The following is a 24,641-nucleotide window of genomic DNA, read 5'->3' on the forward strand; positions in this document are numbered from 1 at the left end:
ATCAAGGTCTTTTCCAATGTTCATTTAGTCAATTAGTCGCTAAGTCATGTCTGACTCTTGCTGCCCCCCTGGACTGTAGCCCGCCAGGCTTCTCTGTCCATGGGATTCTCCAGGCAAGAATACTGGAGCTGGTTGCCATTTCCTTCTTCAGTGGATCTTCCCAATCCATGGATCAAACCCGGGTCTCTTGTACTGCAGGCAGATTCTTTACCGACTGAGCTACCAGGAAAGCTCACTGAGCCTCTGCTCACCCACTTCTCTCTTCCCTCATTCTCATTTAAAATGCCCAGTCTCCTCTTACAAAGGGGAACCAAGCTCAGTTTTCACTGCATTCTTTTCTCTATTTCAATAGTGTGTGTGTGTGTGTGTGTGTGTGTGTGTGCGCGCGCGCGTGCGCGCTCACACGCATGTGCTTAGTCGTTTCCCACTCTTTGTAACTCTTTGTGACTCTTTGAACTTTAATTTGCCAGGATCCTCTGTCCATGGAATTTTCCAGGCAAGAATAATGGAGTGGGTTCAGTTCAGTTCAGTGCAGTTCAGTCTCTCAGTCGTGTCCGACTCTCCGTGACCCCATGAATCACAGCATGCCAGGCCTCCCTGTCCATCACCAACTCCAGGAGTACACTCAAACTTAGGTCCACAGAGTTGGTGATGCCATCCAGACATCTCATTCTCTGTCTTCCCCTTCTCCTCCCGCCACCAACCTTTCCCAGCATCAGACTCTTTTCCAGTGAGTCAACTCGTCGCATGAGGTGGCCAAAGTATTGCAGTTTCAGCTTTAGCATCAGTCCTTCCAATGAACACCCAGGATTGATCTCCTTTAGAATGGACTGGTTGGATCTCCTTGCAGTCCGAGGGACTCTCAAGAGTCTTCTCCAGCACCACAGTTCAAAAGCATCAATTCTTCAGCGATCAGCTTTCTTCACAGGAGTGGGTTACTAGTTCCTATTCCAGGGGATCTTCCCCACCCAGGGATCAAACCTGCATCTCTTGAATCTCAGGCAGTGGCAGACGGATTCTTTACCACCGTGTCCACTAAAAAATCTGTCTTTAGGATATAAGCTAGTGTTGGTCAGGCTTTGTTCGTTTTTGACACCTTCATCCTGGAAGCGTCTTCCTTCACCCACCCCTTTTCTAGCATGAAAACCCTACTCAACATATAGACAACTTAAAAATTTCAAGTCATATTCCTTAAGTCTCCAGCCTGTGTCTTCCTCTGTATTCCTACAGGATAAAGCTTGTATTTCATCTCAACCCTTACTTGCCTTCTGTATTTCACTAGGATTTTTTTTTTTTGCCTCGTTCACTAATTAGTAAACTCTTTGGGAGCAGGAACTATTTGTAATTACCTTTGGGTCCAAAAGCAAAGCTTCGATAAGTCTTTTTGCTGTTAGTACCTGAATTGCTGTCTTAGCACTGTTTTCCACAAATTTAAAGCAAAGTAATTTGGCTAGATCTCTAGATGCTGCCTCTGGCTCTCTGATTTTAGTATAAATATAGAATAATTTATACCTTAGTGTGGAAAGAAGCTATTATATTTCCCTTTACAAGGCTGATTATTTCCCCAGTGATCTTTCTTTTTAATTCCCTTCAGATTTTATTATTCTGTGAACTTTTTGATAGATACTGTTGTTCATAAACCTATATGAATATATTCTTTCTATTCTTTCTTGAAAATTTATTTTTTATTGGGGTAACATTGGTTTATGACATTTGATAAGTTTCAGATGTACAGCATTATATTGCTGCCTCTGTATACACTACACCATGCTTACCACCAAAACTTTGGATTCCATCAATTGCCATATGATTGATCCCCTTTACCCATTCCACCCTCCTCCACCTGCTTCTTCCACTCTGTTCTCTGTGTCTCTGCTTTGTTTTGGTTTGTTCATTTATTTTGTTTGTTTGTTATAGTCCACATGTGTGTGAAACCATATTGTATTTGTCTTCCTTTGCCTGGCTTCTTTCACTTGGCAGAATGCCGTCAAGGTCCAGCCATAAAGAGAAAGTTGCGCAGTCATGTCCGACCCTTTGAGACCCCATGGACTAGATAGTCCATGGAATTCTCCAGGCCAGAATACTGGATTGGTTAGCCCTTCCCTTCCCAAGGAGATCTTCCCAACCCAGGGATCAAACCCAGGTCTCCCTCATTGTAGGTGGATTCTTTACCAGCTGGGCTACAAGGCCATAAAAGAAGATGAAATCTTGCTATTTGCAGCATCATAAATGGACTAACGGTCTTTCAATAAAGGAAGGCTGACTGGAGGCGTATGTGGTAGCTGGGGTCTCTCTATCATGGGCTGTGCTACCCTAGAAGGCCCATATATATATATGTTATATATATATTATATATTTTATATGTTTATATAAAATTTTATATGTTTATACACATCCAAACTCAACACACACATACCAAATGTTACATTAGCACCTCCTTCCAAACCCCCTCATGTACATTTCACACACCAAACACTTGCCAGTCACACACCGCTACTCACACAAAATGTATATTGTACACGCATACACACTGGGGTGGAATATATTATATTTTTGAGACATTGTCAATAATTATCCAGAAGGATGTTGGGCTACTGTAGTCAATGAGCTATTTAAATAGAAATATGAAAGAAGAATGCAATCAGCAAATCCGCTTTTTCAGCCTTAACTCCTAATCCACTCAATTCTTCTCACCTTCTTGCCTACTTTGTCTCCTTTTTGTGCCTGTGTTCTCCCATTTCTATTATTTTGTTCAAATTGTTTACTCAAACGCCTTCCTCAATTCTAAATGCCTAATGAACCTACCAAATATTCAGGGCCCTGCCCTAAATACCCTAAGTTTGGAAATTTCTGAGACTCTCAGTCTACTAGAAACTGAATTCTTATGGTGTCAAGTAAATATCCATTTAAATGATTCATGATGTTTTCATGTCATAGCAATTGGATTGTATGCCCTTGAGGCTGGGACCAGCCTCCAGGTCCCACTTGGATGTATACACTCAGTGCTTATTGAAATACTGCATACAGTGGCTCAGGACAAATATGAGGACAAGCTGTCTGTGTGAGAGGAATGAGTGGCTCCCCCTCTGTCACGTGTGTAATTCACTGGCTCCTAGCCATAAGGCCTTCCTCCTTCAGACACCCTCTCAGATAATAGGTTATTAAAGGCACAAACCCAAGATCATAAATTATTTACCCGAGTTCCAATAAATCTGTATTTCATATGAAGCATGTTATTTTTGACAACAGGCCCAATTCCTTTGGAAATCACGTAGTAAAGTAAGAAATAAGGGAAGTATCTTCCACAGAATCACATGATGATTCCACATAAGGCTCTTGTCAATCCTCACTCAAAATAGACCACATTGGCCAATCAGATACCACAGTCTCGGTGGCTTCAGCCTTCACAACAAAAAGCTCGTTTTCTGACTTTCTCTTGGGGCTGGAATTCCCGCTGCCCAAAAAGTCATTTGTCTTGAAGATTTCATTTTCAACATCAGTGGAGGAATAATAATAATTTTAAAAAATATGTCATTTTAGCTCTGCACAAGATTGAGATAAACCAGGCTGTTTTTCTCTTCTTTGGGAGTTCCTGGCCCTGGTGACCCTAAAATGGTGGGTGTTGGGGGAGGGCAGCTGCTGAGAGACGCTGAGCTTTCCATGACTGAGAAATATAGGACATTGAATGTGTCTAGGATACAGGCACATTGATGTCCAGAACCCAGAGAATTGTGCTAAGTCTAGGAGAGGGCATGGGCTGTCTAAACAGACCAGTTGGTACCAATGTTGTCAATTGTCAACTTAAGTCTGGGAGCGATTCACTGGACTCTGACACCGGAGTGTCTATGGAGAATGGCTGCAAATTAAAGTCAACTACATAACATAATCAGGAAAAAAAATTCTAAATGTTTTTAATTTAAAATTTTAAATGTCATAGACCGTTTTATCCATTATTTTATTGGTTTAGCAAGTATTTACTGAACAGATGCATTGTGCCTGGGAGCTACATATACAACTCTCAGGGCTACCTTCTCAATATGCTAGCTTCTGGGAAAATAATTTTCTATATAAGCTATTTAAGGCACAAAATATCAACATCTCAGCAGCTTTGGGTCACACAGTCTCATGCCATTCCATGAAAGAAATACTATTCCAGCCAAGGGGAGCTATCTCTCCCCAGACCCTCTCAGAAATCTAGAACCAGAACCTGACCATGTGGACACAGGACATCTCCATCTGCCCCAGTAGATCGGAAATGAACTGATCTTTGGCACCGAAAGGGGACATAGAAAATTTCCAGGAAGTGACTCCAAAGTATGAGGTTGCCTTATGAGCAAGCTGGGGCAACAACCCCTGCCTGGGTTACCTGAGAATGGTGTTGACATTGGTGACTAAGTCATGGTTCCTGCTCTCAAGGAGATCTCCTATTGTGTGGAATGTTCTTCTAACTCCACATGTCACGTAATAAAATAAGTGCATTCAAGTGTCACAGATGCCATGATAATGCTATAAGCATGGTGTAGTGGAAAGTCAAAAGAAAAAAGGGTTATCATTTGAATGATCTAAAGGGAATTAAGTAGACATATTTATATGAATATGCAGTCAGGCCTCTGTGGTTCTGGGATGTCACTAAAAGATACTTTTGAAAACTACTTTTTTGAGTAGTCATGATTTTCAGATGTGTAGAGGAACTTCAGCATTCTGAATACACAATCTGAAACAGATCACACTGGTAATAGCTTATTTGTATGTAGAGAAAATTTCATTTATATTTCTGTTATAACCACCACTTGCTAGTTGAATATCTAGAGGAAGGTTTCCTTTAAGCCTCAGTTTCTTCATCTATAAAATGGGAGCTACAATACTTATTTCACTGGGTTACTTTGAGGTTTAAATTGCAGATATATCTATAAAACCATGCTCATGGTTTATTTTTCTCCTGGAACAAGAGTAATTGTGGAAAATATATGGAAAGGAAAATATTTTTTTAAAAGAAGATCACCTCTGTCATTTATGAGGAACTTACTACTTGTAGGCACAGCCCCCAAAATGTTAGGTTCTAGACCCTGCAGTAAAGATCAGGCTGTACCAGCCAGGATGGCTGGGCTTCTAGGCTGAGCTATGCATTTCCTGAAAGCATATAAATAAAAGCATATAAAAGGATATGGGACTTCCTTGGTTGCTCAGATAGTAAAGAATCTGCTTGCGATGTGGGGCTCAACCCCTGGGTTGGGAGATACCCTGGAGAAGGGAATGGCTTTGTGACCCCATGGACTGTAGCCTGCCATGTTCCTCTGTCTATGGGATTTCTCAGGCAAGTACACTGAAATGGGTTGTGATTTCCTTCTCTAGGTGATCTTCCCAATCCAGGGATCGAACTCACATCTTCTGCATTTCCTGCATTGCAAATGGATTCTTTACCCCTGAGCCAACTGGGAAGCCCTAAACAAAAGGATACAAATTGTATATACAGGATATAAATGTCTAACTGAGCCTCTAGACTTCTTTAGTGTCTTAGTCAGTTCAGATTGTGTTGTTGACTAAATAATTGGGTTCTACGTCCAAAATTTATACATTAAAATCCTAACCCCCCAGTGTCATGGTGTTAGGAGATGGAGCCTTTGGGAAGTAACTAAGTCATAAGGATGGAGCCCTCATGAATGGATTAGTGCCCTTATAAGAAGAGATACAAGAAAGGAAATTTCTCTTTCTCTTTGCTCTTTGCTATGTAAGAATACAACTGAAAAATAGCCATCCACAAACCAGAAAGTAAATTCTCACCAGACACTGAAACTGTTGCCCCTTGATCTTAAACGTCCCACCCTCCAAATAATGTGAGAAACTGATGTTTGTTGTGTAAGCTGCCGAGTCTTCAGTAATTTGTTATAGTAATCTGAACTAAGACCTCATAATTTCATCTAAACCCAATTACGTCTCAAATGCCCCACTTCCTAAACCACCATACTGGGTGGGCTTCAATATAGGGACCTAGAAAAATTCAGTCTATAGCATTCAGTTTCTAAATACAGACTCAGACCCATAGGAATAAAGTTTCCTGGGAAGCAGTGAGGTTGGAGGATAGCTGAGCCATTAGATTTTTTTCAGATGTCTATGAAGTTTCCTGCTCTTGCCTGTGCATAAGGTTCTCTTTCCTACTGAGTAATGCTGAAAGCCTCAGTCCATCTGGACTAGCCTCATCACCTAACCTGCCGCCATCCCCAATTCCTGGAGCACAGCACATCCTGAGTTTGAGGGGAAGGGTGAGGGCCGGGAGCTACAGATGGTAAAGATGGGAGTCAGAGCTCTGGTGGGAGTTGAAGTTTGGAGAAGGAGCAGAATACACAGACCAGAACCATCAAGATGGGAAAGGAGACTGTGTTAAGGCAACAGTGAATATGCGCTCTGACTCAAACCAAGTATGCTTGGGGCGGGGGTGGGGGGTGGGTTTGGAGGGATGCTTGGGGACTTGGGGAGTGTGGGAGGTCTCTGGAGATAACATCCCCACCCCAAAGCTTGCCTCAAGGCTCTGCTCTCCCCAGGCAGTAGCAGAGAATTCAGAGAGAAACTGTCTTTTTAGCACTTCTTGATTTTACAGCTGGAAGCCGGAGAACAAAGCACAAGGAAATTAGGAGAAATATTTTGCACACTTGTATAGCAGGAACCACTGTTTTGGAATAGACACATCCCATTATAATAAGTCTGCACAGAGAAACAGATGGAGGGAGATAAATATCAGGCTCTAGCCTCCAACTCTGTCAGCCAAGAGAGAAGGAAATTTGAGCTGTTAGTTATGGAGGCTTCCTCAAATCCAGGCCGGCACCAAGGTTTTGTGGTTGAGTTACTTCCCCTTTTATCAGAGGATCCCCATTTCCTAGGATGCAAATATTTTGGAAGAGAAAACCCCTTTAAAGGAAAAGAAAGGAAGCTATCATTTTATTGCATGGCTCTGCCAGACTTATTTGCATTTAATGTTCATAAAAACCTGGAGGCAGGGATTCTTACCATCTCTGCTTTTATAAAAAGCAGGCTCAACAGTGAAGGGACTTATCCCAAATCACACAACTTTATAAGGGCCTGGCTCAGAGTTGCTGAATGCCTGGATTCACATTTAGCACTTGCACAACATAACCTTTCAGGCTGGATGCCCACTCTCACCAAGCAGAGAGACACAGCAGCATAATGGAGAAAGAGTCTAAATCTGTAGGTAAATCCTCAAGTTGGACTAGATCTTTCCAAAGCCCATGACCATAATCGAGTCTGATGTCAAGTCATCAGACGTGGGGAGTGCCAGGGCCGAAGAAGGGGACCTCAGGCCCTTCCCTGTCACTCAGCCTCCTCCACAGTAAATTCCCTGTCCAATCCCATGGTCAAGCTGGATTTTCAACAAGCTAAAAACTCTGCAAATAGCTTTAGGACATCTTTGAGCTTCAAATCTCCATGGTCCCTCAATATAATTCAACAAATGTTTGTGTCTGTGTGCACCTGTGTGTGTTGAGAGGTGGGAGCGGGTTGGGTTCGAACACAACAGAAATTCTTTTGTACAATGATAATGGACCATGAGAGTTGATGGATCCAAATGTATTCTCTAATACAATATAAAGCTCCACATTTAGAATATTCAGAATAGGGCATTGAAGAAACACTAAATTTGGGGGAATTAATGAATAAATGCTAATAAAGACAAACATGAAATAAGACACTAGGTCTATCAAATAGGATGAGGCCCACTGAGTTGGCTGTTCATGCTTACATTATAAAATGAAGAGGTGATGGCTGGAGCTCTATTAGCTGTCTTGTGTCATGAGGATAAAGGCCACACCTGGGTACTGTCGAGTGATCCTTGGGATACAGTCTGGCTCTTACAGGAACGTGGCCAGCCCTAGACTGCCACAGACTCCTCCCACCCACCACTCACCCTCCAACTAAGCTCAGTGCAGACCTATACAGTGTTTGCCTCCCATCCAATCTATCACACTAAGTCAAAACTTTGGCCACCTCATGCGACGAGTTGACTCACTGGAAAAGACTCTGATGCTGGGAAAGGTTGGGGGCGGGAGGAGAAGGGGACGACAGAGAATGAGATGGCTGGATGGCATCACCGACTCTCTGGACATGAGTTTGAGTGTACTCCGGGAGTTGGTGATGGACAGGGAGGCCTGGCGTGCTGTGATTCATGGGGTCGCTGAGAGTCGGACACGACTGAGCGACTGAACTGAACTGAACTGAAGTCAAAACTGTTTGTTGACTTGCCTTGTAGGCCCACAAAGCTGTGCTCTCCCAAAAGACTGGGACCTTCAAGTTTTGACACTCCTCATGTCTAGCAAGGTACCTGCTACCCAATAATGTTTGTTGAACATGTAAGTCAGTAGTGAACAACCAATGGAGTTAATGAACATTTTGCATGGGAACAGTAGGAGCAAAAGAGCATGAGAGACATTCTAGGTCTTAGAATCCTGTGGGTGCGGACAGCTGCAAAGGATGAAGCATTTTGGGTGCATTTTGGGCCAGATTCATGTGTTAAGGGGCCTCTCATGTTCCAGCCAGATCCCTTCCTCCAGCCCTGTGGATACACAGCAGGGGTGGTGATGACACTGACTCATTTGGAATATGAGGTGTAGGGGAGGCCCGTCAGAGGCCCAGGGCCAGCGATGGATGATGAGAAGACCCCTGCCCCAGCTGTTGCTTGTTCTCTCTGCTTCCCACCACTCCTGCCCTGGAGCTGGTCCGTCCCAACCTTCATCTTGCCCTCTCTGGCCAAGACCGATGGTCCACTATGCACTATCCTTTCCTTTCACCTCTGCAAGGCCCGGGTGAGAGTCACTTTGTGGCTCCTTCCCATGCAGCCAAGTCCCTGAGGCCTTAGTCAGCCTGCGTGGGTGTTGTTTATCCCCTCATCCATCTCCCGACTCAGGACACAGTCTGTTAAGTGAAACACAATGGCGTAGAGACGGCGGCTGCGGACAGCGTGTTTTCTTTCCTTCACACCTCTCTCCTCTTAACCTCTGGTCTCTTTGGCCTTTTCTTCCAGATTTCTTGCCACAGACCTCTCATCAAGTGTCTTTCTTTCCCTGGACGCTCCCGGAGAGTTCCAAGCTGGGAATATGTCTCCGGGGGAACGACCATGGTGCATACCGTCCTTTTGTTATGACTGACCGCTGAGGGGCATAACCCTCTTTCTCCTCCTGAGCTATGTGTCCTCAGAGACTCCTAAACATTTCTGAGCCTCGGGGTACTAATTCATAAAATGGGATCTCAAAGGCTGTCTTTATAGCAGGCTGGTTGTGAGTGTAGAGAAACACAGGGTAGAGAACGTGACTGAAAGGTCTTAGTAGCTGTACTTCAGGCTGAGAAGCCAGAACAGATATTTCCACTATTTGCAGGTCCTGGAGAGAAGAGGCAAGCTTGTTCTCTCCCACTCCCTGCTGGAGGTGCTGCTTTCATCTCTTCTTCCTTCTCCCCTTCTGTTCCCTTTCCATTTCTAGCCATCCTCCAGGTGGTCTTTGAGGTTGACCACTGCATGCTCTGCAGAGGGTGCTTTGCGCTCTCCTCCTCTCTTCTGCAAGCCAGGCTGCCGGCAGTGATGGGTGAAATCCAGAGACCACCCCACCCCAACTCCCTCACACCGCAGTGACCCTAAGGGCTAATGTCCCTCCAGGGAAGTCCCTGGAGGTTTCCCTCCAGGGAAGCCAGTGAGAGGCAGCGGAACGAACTGTTGACCTCAAAGTTCTTCTAGCTGCAATGATTTAATCATTCCATCTGTTTTCCTAAACAATTCTCTGATCCTTCCTTTTCTCCCTTCCTTGGGTGCTTGACAGGACAGGGTCCTGACCTGTATGCCCAACAGTATAGGACCATGTTTCCCACGCAGTGGTGCCCCCTGGGCTCCTGCGCTTTGTTCAACACAGGACAAAGTGGACTTCAGGGCTCCAGGACAGAGTGGACTTTGCCAACTTGCCTGAGTGGCAGACCCTGTGACCCATGGACCATCAGGGGAAAGTGATGTTGATGGATGGCAGAGTCGGGGTTAAGTGGAAGGGTGACACACCTCTACTCTGAGCCAAGCTTGCTGTCAGTCATGCTGCTTCTTTTTCCCAGCATGGCGTTTGCTTTCTGGAGCACCAGGACTCCATATTACCCAGAGAGGCCACATACTTGGGAACCTCACCCGGCATTGTGCTTCAAGGGCGTTCCAAGGAGAACAAAGCTTTGCCTGCATCATTCCTGTCCTGACTTTTCCACCAGTAAAATGGTGACCTACAAATAAAAACATATCCAGAATTTTCTGAAGCCAAGTACCAGAGCATACGTTTTCTGTGGTCCCTGAAATCCAAGCCCTCGGCCATCTCAGGCTGAAGACGGTGGGGATGGGGAAGAAGCGCTTGTGGGTAGGGAAGTCCCTGGCTTGTAGCCCCTAAAATTCCAACAGTATGCCTTCATGATGGACTCTTTTTTCCTGTTTGGCACATTGCCCATTCCTCCAGGTATTTTCTTTAAATAAATTATGAGAAAAATTCACTGAGCAAATTTTAACAACTAGATTTTGAATCCTTAATGTGTTTGAAAGCAAGTGTTTTAAATCAAAGGTTTGAGTGGATAATGGTTTATAGACTCACCTTTTCCCCACTTGCCTTTCGATTTCCTATGAAAAGCTGGGTAAGTAAACATCAGCATATTCATTTAATTTCCCTTTGGCTCACTAAGCCTTGTTTCTAGAAATATCTTAGATTTCCTCTGACAACTCTACTATCTTTCTATTTCACTAATCTGACATCATCCCTGATGGACCCCTCTTAGCTGTCTCGGTTTACACAATTACATTTTCAATTTGTCTCTACCAGTATCTGAACTCCTCTTGGGATAGTTTTTTTGATTGTTTGTATAAGATGAGGATGATGATGGTGATAGTGGGGGAGTGAAGAAGCGGAGGAATTTTGTCCTTTTTAAATTCTGCTTTCAATCCAGGAGCACCTGTGGACCTGTTCATTCTCTTGGCATGCTCACTCACTACTACATAAATTTACATGACTTTAAAGTAAATCTATGAGTTGCTATATGTTGGGTATTCACGCAGCCTCCAGATTCTTCCTCAGGATCCTCCTTCTCTACTTCCATTTATCTTTTCAGAAAGTAGAAGTCTCTCGCATTCCTGGTAGAAGCAGTTCTGTCTTCAAGAAGATGGTGCCACTTCTGGGAGCCAAGTTTTTCCTCACAAATCCTCATCTGTAGTCAAAAGGTGGGATAGGATGGTCTCTGAGGCCCTTGTATAAACCAGTGAAAGATTAATTGTGATGGTAACACCCAGATTGAGCTGATGCCAGAGAGGGCCAAGAAACAACCAAGATCTAACAGACCTCTGCTTTAGAGTCATAAATGGCTTGGGTGGAAAACAGCTAGAGAACAGAGAAAGAGGATTAGAAATTTAAGTGAAGCATGAAAATACCCCTTAGGACTTCATCTCTCTGTTTCTCAATGCTCTGGATTGTGTCCTTGGAATCTAGAGTGGTGTGGCCTGTGTTCACGGGTGTAAATTGTACAGTGTGAATGAATATAGCACTATACTGGGGGACATCACATATCCTGACAACAGCCCTTGTTGCTGTTCATGTGATATTTCTGTAGAATTTTGGGTCCATAGTTTTTGAGGATCTGGCCTTTCTGGGGAAGACAGAGAATTAATAAATGGCAGGGTACCCATTTTGCAATGTGGGCAAATGTTCACCTGGAGGTAGGAAAACACACACACACACACACACACACGCCCTTCTGCTAATAGGAAAAAACACATTCTCCTCTACTCTCCAGGTCACACAGTGGTAAAGACTCTGTTTGTCGATGCAGGAGATTCAGTTTCAGTCCTGGGTTGGGAAGATCCCCTGGAGTAAGAAATGACACTCCCACTCCAGTATTCTTGCCTGGAAAATTTCATGGACAAAGGGTTCTGGTGGGCTACAGTCTATGGGGTTGCAAAGAGTCAGACATGACTGAGCCGCTGAGCACGCGCGCGCACGCACGCACACACACACACACACACATACACACACACACACACACACACACACACACAAACACTGCTAACAACATCCTGCCCTCATTCAAGCAATGTTTGAAGAACTGCAAAGCTAGTCTCTAGATACCCTAAGCCTGTCGTCAGCCTCACCCATTGGTCTGGACTCCTCCTTGTTCATGTTGGATCTGCTGTAGATGTGTGGTGAAAGAGGCAAACACTGACCTTTTGTATACCAGGTCATAGCCGAGGGTGGCCTGCGGATGGAAGAGATGCTTCAGCCTGTGCTGTTTGGTACATTTGTGCCCTAGACATCAGCCAACCGACATCTTCTATCAACTCTGAGTCCAAAAGTTGAAAATATTTGTTTCAGTTCAGTTCAGTCGCTCAGTCGTGTCCAACTCTCCGCGACCCCATGAATCACAGCACGCCAGGCCTCCCTATCCATCACCACCTCCCGGAGTTCACTCAAACTCATGTCCACAGGGTCAGTGATGCCATCCAGCCATCTCATTCTCGGTCGTCCCCTTCTCCTCCCGCCCCCAACCTTTCCCAGCATCAGAGTCTTTTCCAGTGAGTCAACTCGTCGCATGAGGTGGCCAAAGTATTGCAGTTTCAGCTTTAGCATCAGTCCTTCCAATGAACACCCAGGATCGATCTCCCTTAGAATGGACTGGTTGGATCTCCTTGCGGTACAAGGGACTCTCAAGAGTCTTCTCCAACACCACAGTTCAAAAGCATCAATTCTTCGGCGATCAGCTTTCTTCACAGTCCAGCTCTCACATCCATACATGACCACGGGAAAAACCATAGCCTTGACTAGACGGACCTTTGTTGGCAAAGTAATGTCTCTGCTTTTTAATATATTATCAAGGTTGGTCATAACTTTCCTTCCAATTTGTTTAGAGTATGGCAAATACAGGACCATACTTAAATCATTTCTGTACCCTGACAGTGACCAGCACAGAACTTTGCAGGAAATCATGTTAGTTTTGATGATGTTGGTAATGATCGTGGTAAAGCTGCTGCTGCTGCTGCTGCTAAGTCACTTCAGTCGTGTCCGACTCTGTGTGACCCCATAGACGGAAGCCCACCAGGCTCCCCCCTCCCTGGGATTCTCCAGGCAAGAACACTGGAGTGGGTTGCCATTTCCTTCTCCAATGTGTGAAAGTAAAAAGTGAAAGTGAAGTTGCTCAGTCGTGTCCGACCCTTAGCGACCCCATGGACTGCAGCCTACCAGGCTCCTCCATCCGTGGGATTTTCTAGGCAACAGTACTGGAGTGGCTTGCCATTGCCTTCTCCGGTGGTAAAGCTAAACAATGCAAAATAGTAAAATGTTTTTCAAAATGGATTCTATAAATAGAAAATTTTATAAAGCTAATTATTTTGCTTTATTTGTACCTTGCTGCTGCTGCTAAGTCACTTCAGTCGTGTCCGACTCTGTGTGACCCCGTAGATGGAAGCCCACCAGGCTCCCCCATCCCTGGGATTCTCCAGGCAAGAACACTGGAGTGGGCCGCCATTTCCTTCTCCAATGATGAAAGTGAAAAGTGAAAGTGAAGTCGCTCAGTCGTGTCCGACCCTTATTTGTACCTTGCAACCATGTTAAAGGAATAAAGCATTTCAATGCTATAGTATGGAAGGCAGAGATGGGGCTTTATTAATCGCTGCATTTCCAGGCTTTATCATAGGCCCGGGCAAGAAATATACAGTTTCTGTTATGATTGTACACTTACTTTGTGCACAGAAAGATTTACTAAGCATTGATTGCAAAGCAGCAAGGCTGCCACTCTTAGGACCAAAAAGACTGCACTGTATTAATACAAGATAAGGAGCTGCTTTAAACATTTAATACAATGTGAGCAGCATCCCCTGAGTGGGAGTTTAACTATATCTTGCTGTCCTTGAGAAGCAGTAAGAGTCAAGTTTCTACTCTCTTGCAACTTGCAGTTTTAAAAAGAAAGACACAAGATAAACTCATTAACAAATAAGTGAATTCTATAAATTCATATAAAGAAAAGTTTTCCATAAAAGGAAAATAGGATGCTAGCATTAATAGCAATGGATGCTGAGGGAGAGGCTATTTAGCTACTAGAGTTTGGAAAGGTCTTTCCTGAGGAGGAGAATTTAGAGTTGAGACTCAGATGATTAGAAAGAGGTAAGCAGGTTCTCTGGAGGAGGAAATGGCAAACCACTCCAGGATTCTTGCCTGGGAAACCCCATGGACAGAGAAGCCTGGCTGTCTATAGTCCATGGGGTCGCAAAGAATTGGAAATGACTGAGTGGCTGAGCACACCAGGCCACACTAGCTTGTTTCATCTCACATCAACCCTATTAAGTAATATTAAGCCGATTTGGGGGGAGAGTGAAATGAACTTGGATATTGGGATTGACACATATACACTAAGGATATTGTGTGAGCAAGAGACAACTAGTGAGAATCTACCTGTATAGCACAGGAAATTCTTTTCAATGTTTGTGCGTGCTTATGTGCGTATTCAGTCACGTCTGACCCTTTGCGACCCCATAGGGGTCATCTGTTCATGGGATTTTCCAGGCAATAATCCTGGAGTGAGTTGTCATGCTCTTCTCCAAGGGATCTTCATGACCCACGGATCGAACCCACATCTCCTGCATTCTAGGCAGATTCTTTACCTCTGAGCAAACAAGGAAGCCCTTTCAATGCTCTGTAGAGACCTAAATGAGAAGGAAATCCAAAAAAGAGGGGAGATATGTAAGCACGGCATCACTGACTCAATGGACATGAGTTTGATCAAGCTTTGGGAGTTGGTGACGGACAGCAAAGCCTGATGTGCTGCAGTCCATGGGGTTGCAAAGAGTCAGACATGACTGAGCAACTGAACTGAACTGATAGAAACACAGAGCTGATTCACTTTGCTGTACAGCAGAAACTAACACTATATTGCAAAACATCTATACACCAATAAAATTAATCCGAAAGATATTAGCCCCATTTTATACAGCAAGAGATCAAGATCCAGAGAGAAGTTCATCGAAGGTCACACAGCTAGTCAGTGACCCAACAAGAATTTGTTCCAACTTCAAAATCTTTATTTGGACACATATGACATTATCTCTTGCAGAGAAGAAAGTGAATGGGGCAAGAATCTTATGCATCCACAGCCAGTTTCATAAACAAATTTCTAGATGTAGTTACCAGCTCCATACGGGGTAGTTGGATACCATTTCGTGAGATGTCTAGGATGAAGTTATTAACAGTATTGATGCATGTCACAAAATCGTCGTAACAATTAAGCCCAAATAAGATGACCATTTGAAGCATAATGCACAGATTGATTTGAAGAGGACTCAGAAAAGCTGGTCCCAGAGTGGACTCTGCTACCGGGTATCTACAGGACCTGGGACAAATCTGAACTTCAGTTTCTATATATGAAGATACATATGATAACTACCAAGCTTATTTCTAGATTCTAAAGTAATAACAAATGTGATATTTTGGAAAAAAATGTAAATGTAAGTAATTTTGAGTGTCTTGTTTTGGCAATTATTAAGGAAATACAGAATATCAGACTTCATATTCATTTTCTTGCCAAAGTCAAGACTTTTATGGAGTAAAAGTTGAAAAATATCAGACACATATCAGTCTACTTTCCAAAACCATGCAAAGTAACTTTTCAATTTAATTATTATTCATGCCCAAGAAACACTTGCCTTAATTATCCAAGTTGTGATCTGGCAGTAATCAGTAGAATTTTTCTCCATAGATTGGCCATTTACTGGCCTAGGATAGGTCTGTTATGGGTCTCGACTCGGAGATAAATATGTTACCTCCATCAAGGTATTTACCCTAGAAGAGAGTTTTGTATTGGGTCTATTGCTGAGACCTTGGCCCTTTCTTTTCGTTCACTTCTCCCGCATAGCTTTCTGCTGAAGAGTCACTCCATTTCTTCATGTTCCTTGGTAAATATTATTAACAGGGCAAATCTCAGAATTCCTACTTTGCCAAAGTAATTTTTCAATATAAGAACTGCCTTTCCACAGCTCTTTTTTGTTTATTTTCACCACAAATCAATGGTTTTCGATCTAACCTTAATTCTAAAGATAACAAAAAGCTGCTCAGAGAGGTTAAGAAGTGGTTATAGTGGCACAGCTAGGCTGGACGGGGCATGGCCTCAGACCCAAGACTCTCCTCTTCTCCAAGTCCTACATCTTACCCCTGCAGCACACGCTGATGTTGAAAGAGCTTGGCCCTCGCTGGATTTTAAACAGGCATTATTACATTAATATCTTTAAGTACCTTAATTAGGTCTTACAGGAAGGAAAAGAATTATTTGGTCACCAAAACAGCCCGAGGATTCCAACTTGAAAGGGTGAGTCTGTTTCAGATCACTAGATAGGGTGGTGGCTCTGTTTGGCCAGAAAGCTTCAACATAAACGATGAGCCATGTGGAGCAGGGGATGTTCACCCAAAGCCCCTGGCCCGGGAGGAAATGGGACTGTATGTGGTATGTGGACCCAACACCTACTGCAAACACTCCCACGGCCACCAGTGTTGGATTCAATTAAACATTAAATTCATCATCTTTAGCAAGGAAAGAGAACAGCAAACAGTTGCTCTCTCATGGCTAAACACCCCTTGGATTTGCTGGCCTTTGATTTATTGGAAGAAACCTGCTGGGAAGAACATACTGTGTAGCTGATTAATGTCAGCTTCTGTCATCAGTTTCCACTTAGATTCTTGGCCAGCCCTGACATCTCCTCCCTGAAGGATCCAGAAGAATTTGAGGGCTGATCCAAGAGCTTTACTGGCATGGGATTTGCAGAATGTGGTGTTTGCAAAATAAGGAAGATGAATGGAAGTGGAATCCCATGTTCTCCACTGGACTTGTTGCTTTAATTCATTTCTCCAGAGGCCCTGCTCCATGCCAGGACCACACCAGCAAGGGGACCAGGGAAAGTGTGTTCCCAGGCTCCAGTACAGATGTCTTGCATTTCCTGTACCGCTTTATGTGCTGCTTCCTCGGAGCTTGTCAAACTGGGAAGTGGTCCGAGGAGGAATGCAGTTCACATTTACCATCGGAACCTCCCTGGGAACCCTGGGACAAAGCCTGTGGGAGAGTGGGCACGTGAGAAAGAGGTGTCTCCAGCTGCCCAGCAGAGTCCAGGACCAACACATACATAACAGGTTTCACAGGGTCCTACAGCATCTTTTTTTTTTTTTCCTCTCTTTTTTCTCAATGATAAGCCATGATCCAATGGCATTATACTTAGAGCAAAGAGCATTTTCTGTTTCTCTTCTGTTGGGGTAAAACCCCACTCTGAATTCTTACAGTAAAAATCAGTGTGCCAACTAGAAAGAGGTGGTAGTTTTAATAAGACTCTAAGCCTTCTCCTTTCTGAACTCATTCCTGTGTACAGAAAAAAAGAGAGAGAGAGAAACAAAAGATTCCGATTGAGAAATAAAAATCGGTTCCTGTTATCTCTTCGTGTTTAACAAATCATCACGAAACCTAGTAGCGTAAAATAACAACACCCATTTTATTATATCTAACAGTTTTCAAAGGTCAGGAATTTGGGGAGAGATGGGTTAGACAGTCCTGGCAAGGGGAAGTTAGAGGCAGGAGCTGGGAAAGCAGGGCCTGGTCCCAAGCCAGTGGGGGCTTGCTAGAGCCTCTCTGTCGCTCTGTCTCTCACTTTCTCTCCATCCCTCACTCCCTCCTTTCTTCCTGCCTCCTCCTCTCTCCATATAGTCTCAGGGCCTTTCAGGATGACCTTTCCACCTGGATAGCACACGGCGTCTGTAAAGTCAAAGAGCTTGCGTGGTGACCAAAGGCTTCAAGAGGAAGTATTCTATTGGGTCCAGTTGTGCTCTTTTTCATAAGCTGATATTTGAAGAGGTACAAAGGATTTTAAGATTATTTTGAAAAACTTCATCTTGCTGTATTATCTTTTTACCAATCAGTCATGAAGTTCAGGTGAAAGATGGGATCAATTACTTCCAAGTCCTTTCATCTGTTCATCTATTTCATCTAGAACTCCGTGAGATACTAGTTCGAGGTGTCTCAACCCTAAAAGTAAGAATAATAATAACTTTGTCGATGTTTACTGAAGTGTTAGGAGCTGTTCTATATACTTGTCATGCATTAAATAATTCAATGATTGCAAATATGGTAGAGGTAGGTACTACTTTTTTGCCTTTGGAGATGAGAAAGCAAAGATACAAAAAGGCTGAGAGACTTGCCAAAAGGTATAAAACTGGTAGGTGATGAAGCCAGGATTTTGACCAGGCAGTATGATTCAAGAGGTCACCCTCTTAAACATTATGCTAACCTATGCATATATGCTCAGTCGTTCAGTTGTGTCTGACTCTTTTTGACCCCATGAACTAGAGTCTACCAGGCTCCTCTGTCCATGGGATTATCCTGGCAAGAATACTAGAGTTGCCATTTCCTTCTCCAGAGGATCTTCCTGACCCAGGGTTTGAACCCACATCTCCTGCATTGCAGGCAGTCTTCTGCATTGTAGGTGGATTCTTTACCAACTGAGCCACCAGGGAAGCACTGTACTAACCTGCTTCCCCCGAAAGAAAGCACAGTCTAGTGGTTTCCCACTGAAGTCACAGAAAATTTTCTGTGTATTTGTTCTTTTCATGTGTTGTAGAGGTTTCCCTAGTGGCTCAGTGATAAAGAATCCGCCTGCCAATGCAGGAGACACAGGTTCAATCCCTGGATCAGGAAGATCCCCTGGAGAAGGAAATGGCAGCCCACTCCGGTATTCTTGCCTGGAAAATCCCATGGACAGAGGAGCCTGATGGGCTACAGTCCAGGGGGGTTGTAAAAGAGTCAGACACAACTTAGCGACTAAACAGCAATAACGTGTTGTAAGAGACAAGGCCTCTGATGGTAAGCATCTGGCAGTCTTACTGCAGAAAGAAGCAGAATGTGGCAGATCTCAATGAAGGCCGCAAGCAAAAGCTAGGAGTGAGCTTTGTGTTAGGAAAAACTTCCCGTTGGAGGGAGGAGCATAAACAGACTCTTAGTACAGAAGTTAGACCATCAGAGAGACAGAGTTGACATTCTGGTTGGTAGGAGGAACTTGCTTTTCCCCATGGCTAATAGCATTGCCAGTTCCAGCCCTTAAAGAAGAGGTTCCTCTTAGCATGACTGCATTGGCTTTCTTTGGGTCCTGACCATCTGAGTATCACCTTGGATGAGAAAGGAAGACAGGTCTCCTTAAGGAGTCACATGCCTTACAGATGAGTCAGGGAGGAGGGGCTCTCTGGTAACTTGGGGAAAACAGGTTTTTCTCATGCCAAATTCCCATGATGCCACATAGAACTCCCTAGAACTTGCCAGATCCAGTTTTCCAAGGGAAAGGTCACAGCAGCAGTGCCTCAGAGGAAAACAATAAAAGGCAATTAGCCACCATGCTACTCATCCCATGTGCTCATCCACACTTGCAGGGACAGAAGAGCCTATTAGCCCAGTTCAGAGCCCAGTCATGGCTTGGAGACCAGAATAGGGCCACAGATTAAGTATAAAAACACAGAGAATGCAAAAGGATACCCACTGCCCTTGGATCCACAGCATCCTCTAGCCCACCAGGCTTTCCCGTCCCTGGGATTCTCAAGGCAAGAATGCTGGAGTGGGTTGCCATTTCCTTCTCCAATAATATTAAAGACTAATTACAAGTAAATATACCTGTTAATCGGAGAAGGCAATGGCAAGCCACTACAGTACTCTTGCCTAGAAAGTCCCATGGATGGAGGAGCCTGGTAGGCTGCAGTCCGTGGGGTCGCTAAGGGTCGGACACGACTGAGCGACTTCACTTTCACTTTTCACTTTCACACATTGGAGAAGGAAATGACAACCCACTCCAGTGTTCTTGCCTGGAGAATCCCAGGGACGGGGGAGCCTGGTGGGCTTCGTCTATGGGGTCGCACAGAGTCGGACACGACTGAAGTGACTTAGCAGCAGCAGCATACCTGTTAATATGTTGCACATATATAATAGAATGCATAATATCAGGGTATCTATCTATCTATCTATATATACAAAATATATTAATATATTATGTTATACACATATTAAAAACATTATTGTTGATGATGCATTCAAATCCCCATCTGTCACCTACTGACAGAGTGAGCTAACTGGAATTTCATAACCTCTCTGATCTCAGTTTCCTCATCTACAGAATAGCTATGGTGATAAAAATATAATGACTCTATTTGTTTATTTTACCTGCTTACTGAATGGGGAGCCTGCCCATCTGTACACACGTTCATGCCCCCAGGATGCAGTAAAGTCTCCTTATGCTTTTACTGTGCCAGCAATTGCTGTAATCCACTCTATACTCCCAGGCAGAAAACACCTTCCTTGTTTTCTCTAGAATTTCCTGAAATTCTCCAGGCCAGAATACTGGAGTGGGTAGCCTTTCCCTTCTCCAGGGCAGCTTCCCAACCCAGGAATCGAAACCAGGTCTCCCACATTGCAGGCTGAGTCTTTACCAGCTGAGCCACAAGGGAAGCCCAAGAATACTGGAGTGGGTAGCCTATCCCTTCTCCAAGGGATCTTCCAGACCCAGAAATTGAACCTGGATCTCCTGCATTGCAGGCGGATTCTTTACCAACTGAGTTATCAGGGAAGCCCCTTCAATCAAGGCCCTTGAAGCCTTCCTAGATCCTCCCAGTTAGCCCCTGCACTGTTCCTGTGATTCTTTGTCAAGGTTCTTCCTGGCCAGTTTTCACTCTGGTGGCACTACTGGTATAGGATCTGTTTGCCAATGCAGGAGATGTAAGAGACATGAGTTCAGTCCCTGGGTTGGTAAGCTTCCCTGGAAAAGGAAATAATAATCCATGCCAGTATTCTTGCCTTGGGAATCCCATAGACAGAGGAGCCTGGAGGGCCACAGTCCGTGGGATTGCAAAGAGTCAGAGTGAGTGACTGAACACACAGCAGGTTGCTTTCAGAACCATGATGTGGCCAGGAGAAAGCAGTGAGAATCAGGATAGCCAGGTTGAAAGCCCGAACTGTGCTTCTGTTTCACTGTGCGATTCTAGGGAAGTTATACAGACTCCACACCCTTTAAACATTCCAGATCATGAATAATAATACAATTTGACCCAGTTTATGAAGTTGTTGCAATCACAAAATGTTTTCATATGGTAATGTATCATGTATGAGAAATGATCATTGCAAACTGTTGAGTGACAGCTGAAACTGTATTCACAGACTTAACTGGGTGACCTTGAACGAGTCACCCTCCTTCTGGCCCTCTGTTTCTGACTTAGAACCCAGGTTCTTAGCCTGGGATCCTCACACATGCTTAAGAGCCCAGATGCCCCTGATGTTGTAGGCAGAATGGTGCCTGTTGGTGCATTTTTCTGGGTTGAGCTTTCAGTTTTCACCAGGTTCTCAAACAAATCTGAGTCCCAAAGGGAAGTTGCAAAACCTGGGCCAAATGCTAATGAAGATTTTATTTTTCTGGGCCTGACAGTTTGTGTCTCTAAGAACTTTAGTCCAACATGTTCTTGTAAAAGGTACAGAAGTACATTTTGCAAGACCAGAAAGGGACTATCACAGATGAGCAAACTGCATCCTAGAAGGGTGAGGTCAGGTGCCAGATGTGAGAAGCTGGCAGGTGACTGACTCTGGAAGGCTACCAGGGACCCAGTGAGATGGGTAATCACAGAGTCACAGATCATTTCCTCCTTAGATTTTAAAATCAGGGTGGGGTGGTCAATAGCAAGCCCTGAGAAATGGTCTGCCTTGTAAATAGAAGGCATTTAGTTTTTTAAAAAAATAATCTTCATTTGGATCATAATTTTGTAATTTTCTACTGTGCTAGAAGCCAAGGCCTCGGAGATACACATGTCTTTGAAGAGTCTCCACACTAATGGAGAGACAACCTTGCCATCAACTGACTACAAAACCAGTGAGAATTTAAGAGGACCCAGAGTCAGCTTTGACTTTGGCTGGATTTTCTTTGATTATTAAGTGTTGGACTGAATGGATTGAATGAAGGCCATCGATGGCTTTGGACTATCATCAAATGTAGTGTCCGTGAGAACAGGCTCCCTGCTGAATAGTTTGCATACATGATCTGATTTAATTCTTACAATGTTCTTACAAAGTAGGTTATAATCCCTACTTCAAGTTGAGGAATTGGTGGCTCAGAGAAGTAGAGAATCTGCTTTTGGTTACATAGAGAGAAACATTTCCACATGGCTTTACTTCTACAGCTCTGGCACCTCCAGATTCTCTTTTCTTTTCTGTTTGTCTGCCCTCACAGCATGGGGAACTTCCCCCACCGGGGATCGAACCCATGCATGCTGCGGTGGAAGCTCAGAGTCTTAACAACTGGACTATCAGGAAATCCCACGTCCTCTTTTTTTGTCCTTCCCAGTTCACTGCCTATTTCCCAACAAGACTTCCCAGTAATTCTTTCCAGGTCAGTCAACACCTCCTACAATCTGATTTCAACCCGAGTTTGCACTCCCTCACCTATTCCTCCTGTCTGCATACCCAGGGCTATACCTGCCTGAACTTCCAGTGTTTTCACCCAACAGAGCTCCATCGCCACTCTGCTGCCTCTATTTTGTCAAATGCTACTTAGTGTCCAGCTGAAAGCATGCCTTTTAGAAAGAATGCCAGAGCTCCACAGAGAGCCTCATTGGGCAGTTCTCCCGCCCCAGGCCCTCCTGAGATGACTGGGCCACACATCTGTGTGCCTGTCTGCCCTGAGAACAAACTGGGTATGCAAGTTAAGGGAGATCAGGGGCCTCCAACAGAAGCTCTTTGAACCACGAGGCAACCATCAGCTGCTGCAAAGGTGTCCAAGTCCGTGGCAGAGATGGGAAGGGAGCCAAGAGGTAGCGGGGTGCTGACTCCCAGTGAGGGTCTCTGTCCCCTCCCTTGGAAACCTCTGACCACCCCAGGGGAAGTGAGAATGAACCATGTGCCCCTTACCTGGGGCATTCTCTGGGATATGGTCAGTTTCTGTTGTTAAGCACTGATCTTGCCCACTGGCACTGGGAGAAGATCCATCCAGGTTCACTCCAGTTGCTGTTAAAAGCATGTGGAATGCCTTAAATGTTCTTTGCGTCCTTGGGTAGAAGTGATGACTGGCTTCTCAGGGGGCTCGGTGGTAAAGAATCTGTCTGTCAGTGCAGGAGATGCAGGAGACATGGGTTTGATCCCTGGGTGGGAGGAAATGGCAACCCACTCCAGTGTTCTTGCCTGGAGAATTCCATGGACAGAAGAGACAGGTGGTTGCAACCATAGGGTTACAAAGAGTCGGGCGCAACTGACTGAGCATGCACACACAGAAGTGGTGCTAGGCACAGCCGAAACTGGAGCAGCGCCTCCCTAGCTCTATCTTCCTAGCCTGTCTTAAAGCAGCAGACGAGGGAGTAGAGAGACTCTCAAAGGGCCCGGTTGAGAAGGGTTCTCGGCTCTCTAGCGACCCTACAAGCTAACCCTTTGTTCTGCTGTTTGTGAGTAAGTGACTTCAGTTTCCCTAAATCTCCAAACTGGGGTACAGAATTCAATTAGACATATTGTAAATCCCGCAACATTCTTCTAACACGGGATGAAGGCTGAGAAATAATGAGTTAGTTCTTCTGGCTTCAGCCTCCAAACGGCCAGTTTTCTCATTAAAACCAGGCGATGGAGAATTTTAAAGAGATTATTTTCCCTACATATAGTAATCTGCAATTTTATATTATAATATCATTCCTTGAAGCCAGTGGTTAGAACAGCTGCTCACAGAAGTTAATTTCCTTCAGTGAGCTGTGATCAGGAACTCACTGGCCAAAATGTTATTATTTTTTAAGATGTATATTATGCATAGAGGTATTACCTAGAAACTCAACTATATTGCAAGTGGTAGTGTTTAACAGTGGACCATGTTGAAGAGGAGTGATTTAGTGTAGTTGGATTTCTATTGTGTTGCAGAAACACATGAAAATTGATCAGAGGTGAGGCTAAGACACAGTAAAATGCATATTGCATTTTAGGTCAATATGTGTGGTCACTTCTTCAGCCTACTCTGTTTTATTAATTCTGGAAAGTAACAGACATGAGCACTAGGGTGCCTTTGAGAGTTTGCTGCTGCTGCTAAGTCACTTCAGTTGTGTCCGACTCTGTGTGACCCCATAGACAGAAGCCCACCAGGCTTTGAGAGTCTACAGACTAGTAATTACTCCAAGAGAAGCTTCCTGTTGTTAATTTCAATGAGGCAAAGTATCTCAGTCTTGGTACTTTTTTTTCCTTCATAAATCAAAGTTTTAATTCTTTTTGATTGACATCGAAAGACATAAATTGTTCTGTTAGAATAAATGCAACTAATACAAAAGGGGTAGTTTTATTTTAAACATATAAAATTATTTAATATATTTATTTTTCTAATTTAATTTTTTATTGAAGTATACTTCATTGATTTACAATGTCTTGTGCAGCAAAATGAACTGTTCAGTATTTCATTTTGCTGCATAAAACATTGTAAATATATATATTATAAATATATATATATTGTAAATATATATGCTAGGCCTCCCTGGTGGCTCAAATGGTAAATAATCTGCCTGCAATGTGGGAGACCTGGGTTCAGTCCCTGGGTTGGGATGATCTCCTGGAGAAGGGAATGGCGACCC

The sequence above is a fragment of the Moschus berezovskii genome, chromosome 11 (assembly GCF_049115385.1).
Source record: "Moschus berezovskii isolate FMDL1 chromosome 11, NW_MosBer_1.0, whole genome shotgun sequence".
Lineage (NCBI taxonomy): Eukaryota > Metazoa > Chordata > Mammalia > Artiodactyla > Moschidae > Moschus > Moschus berezovskii.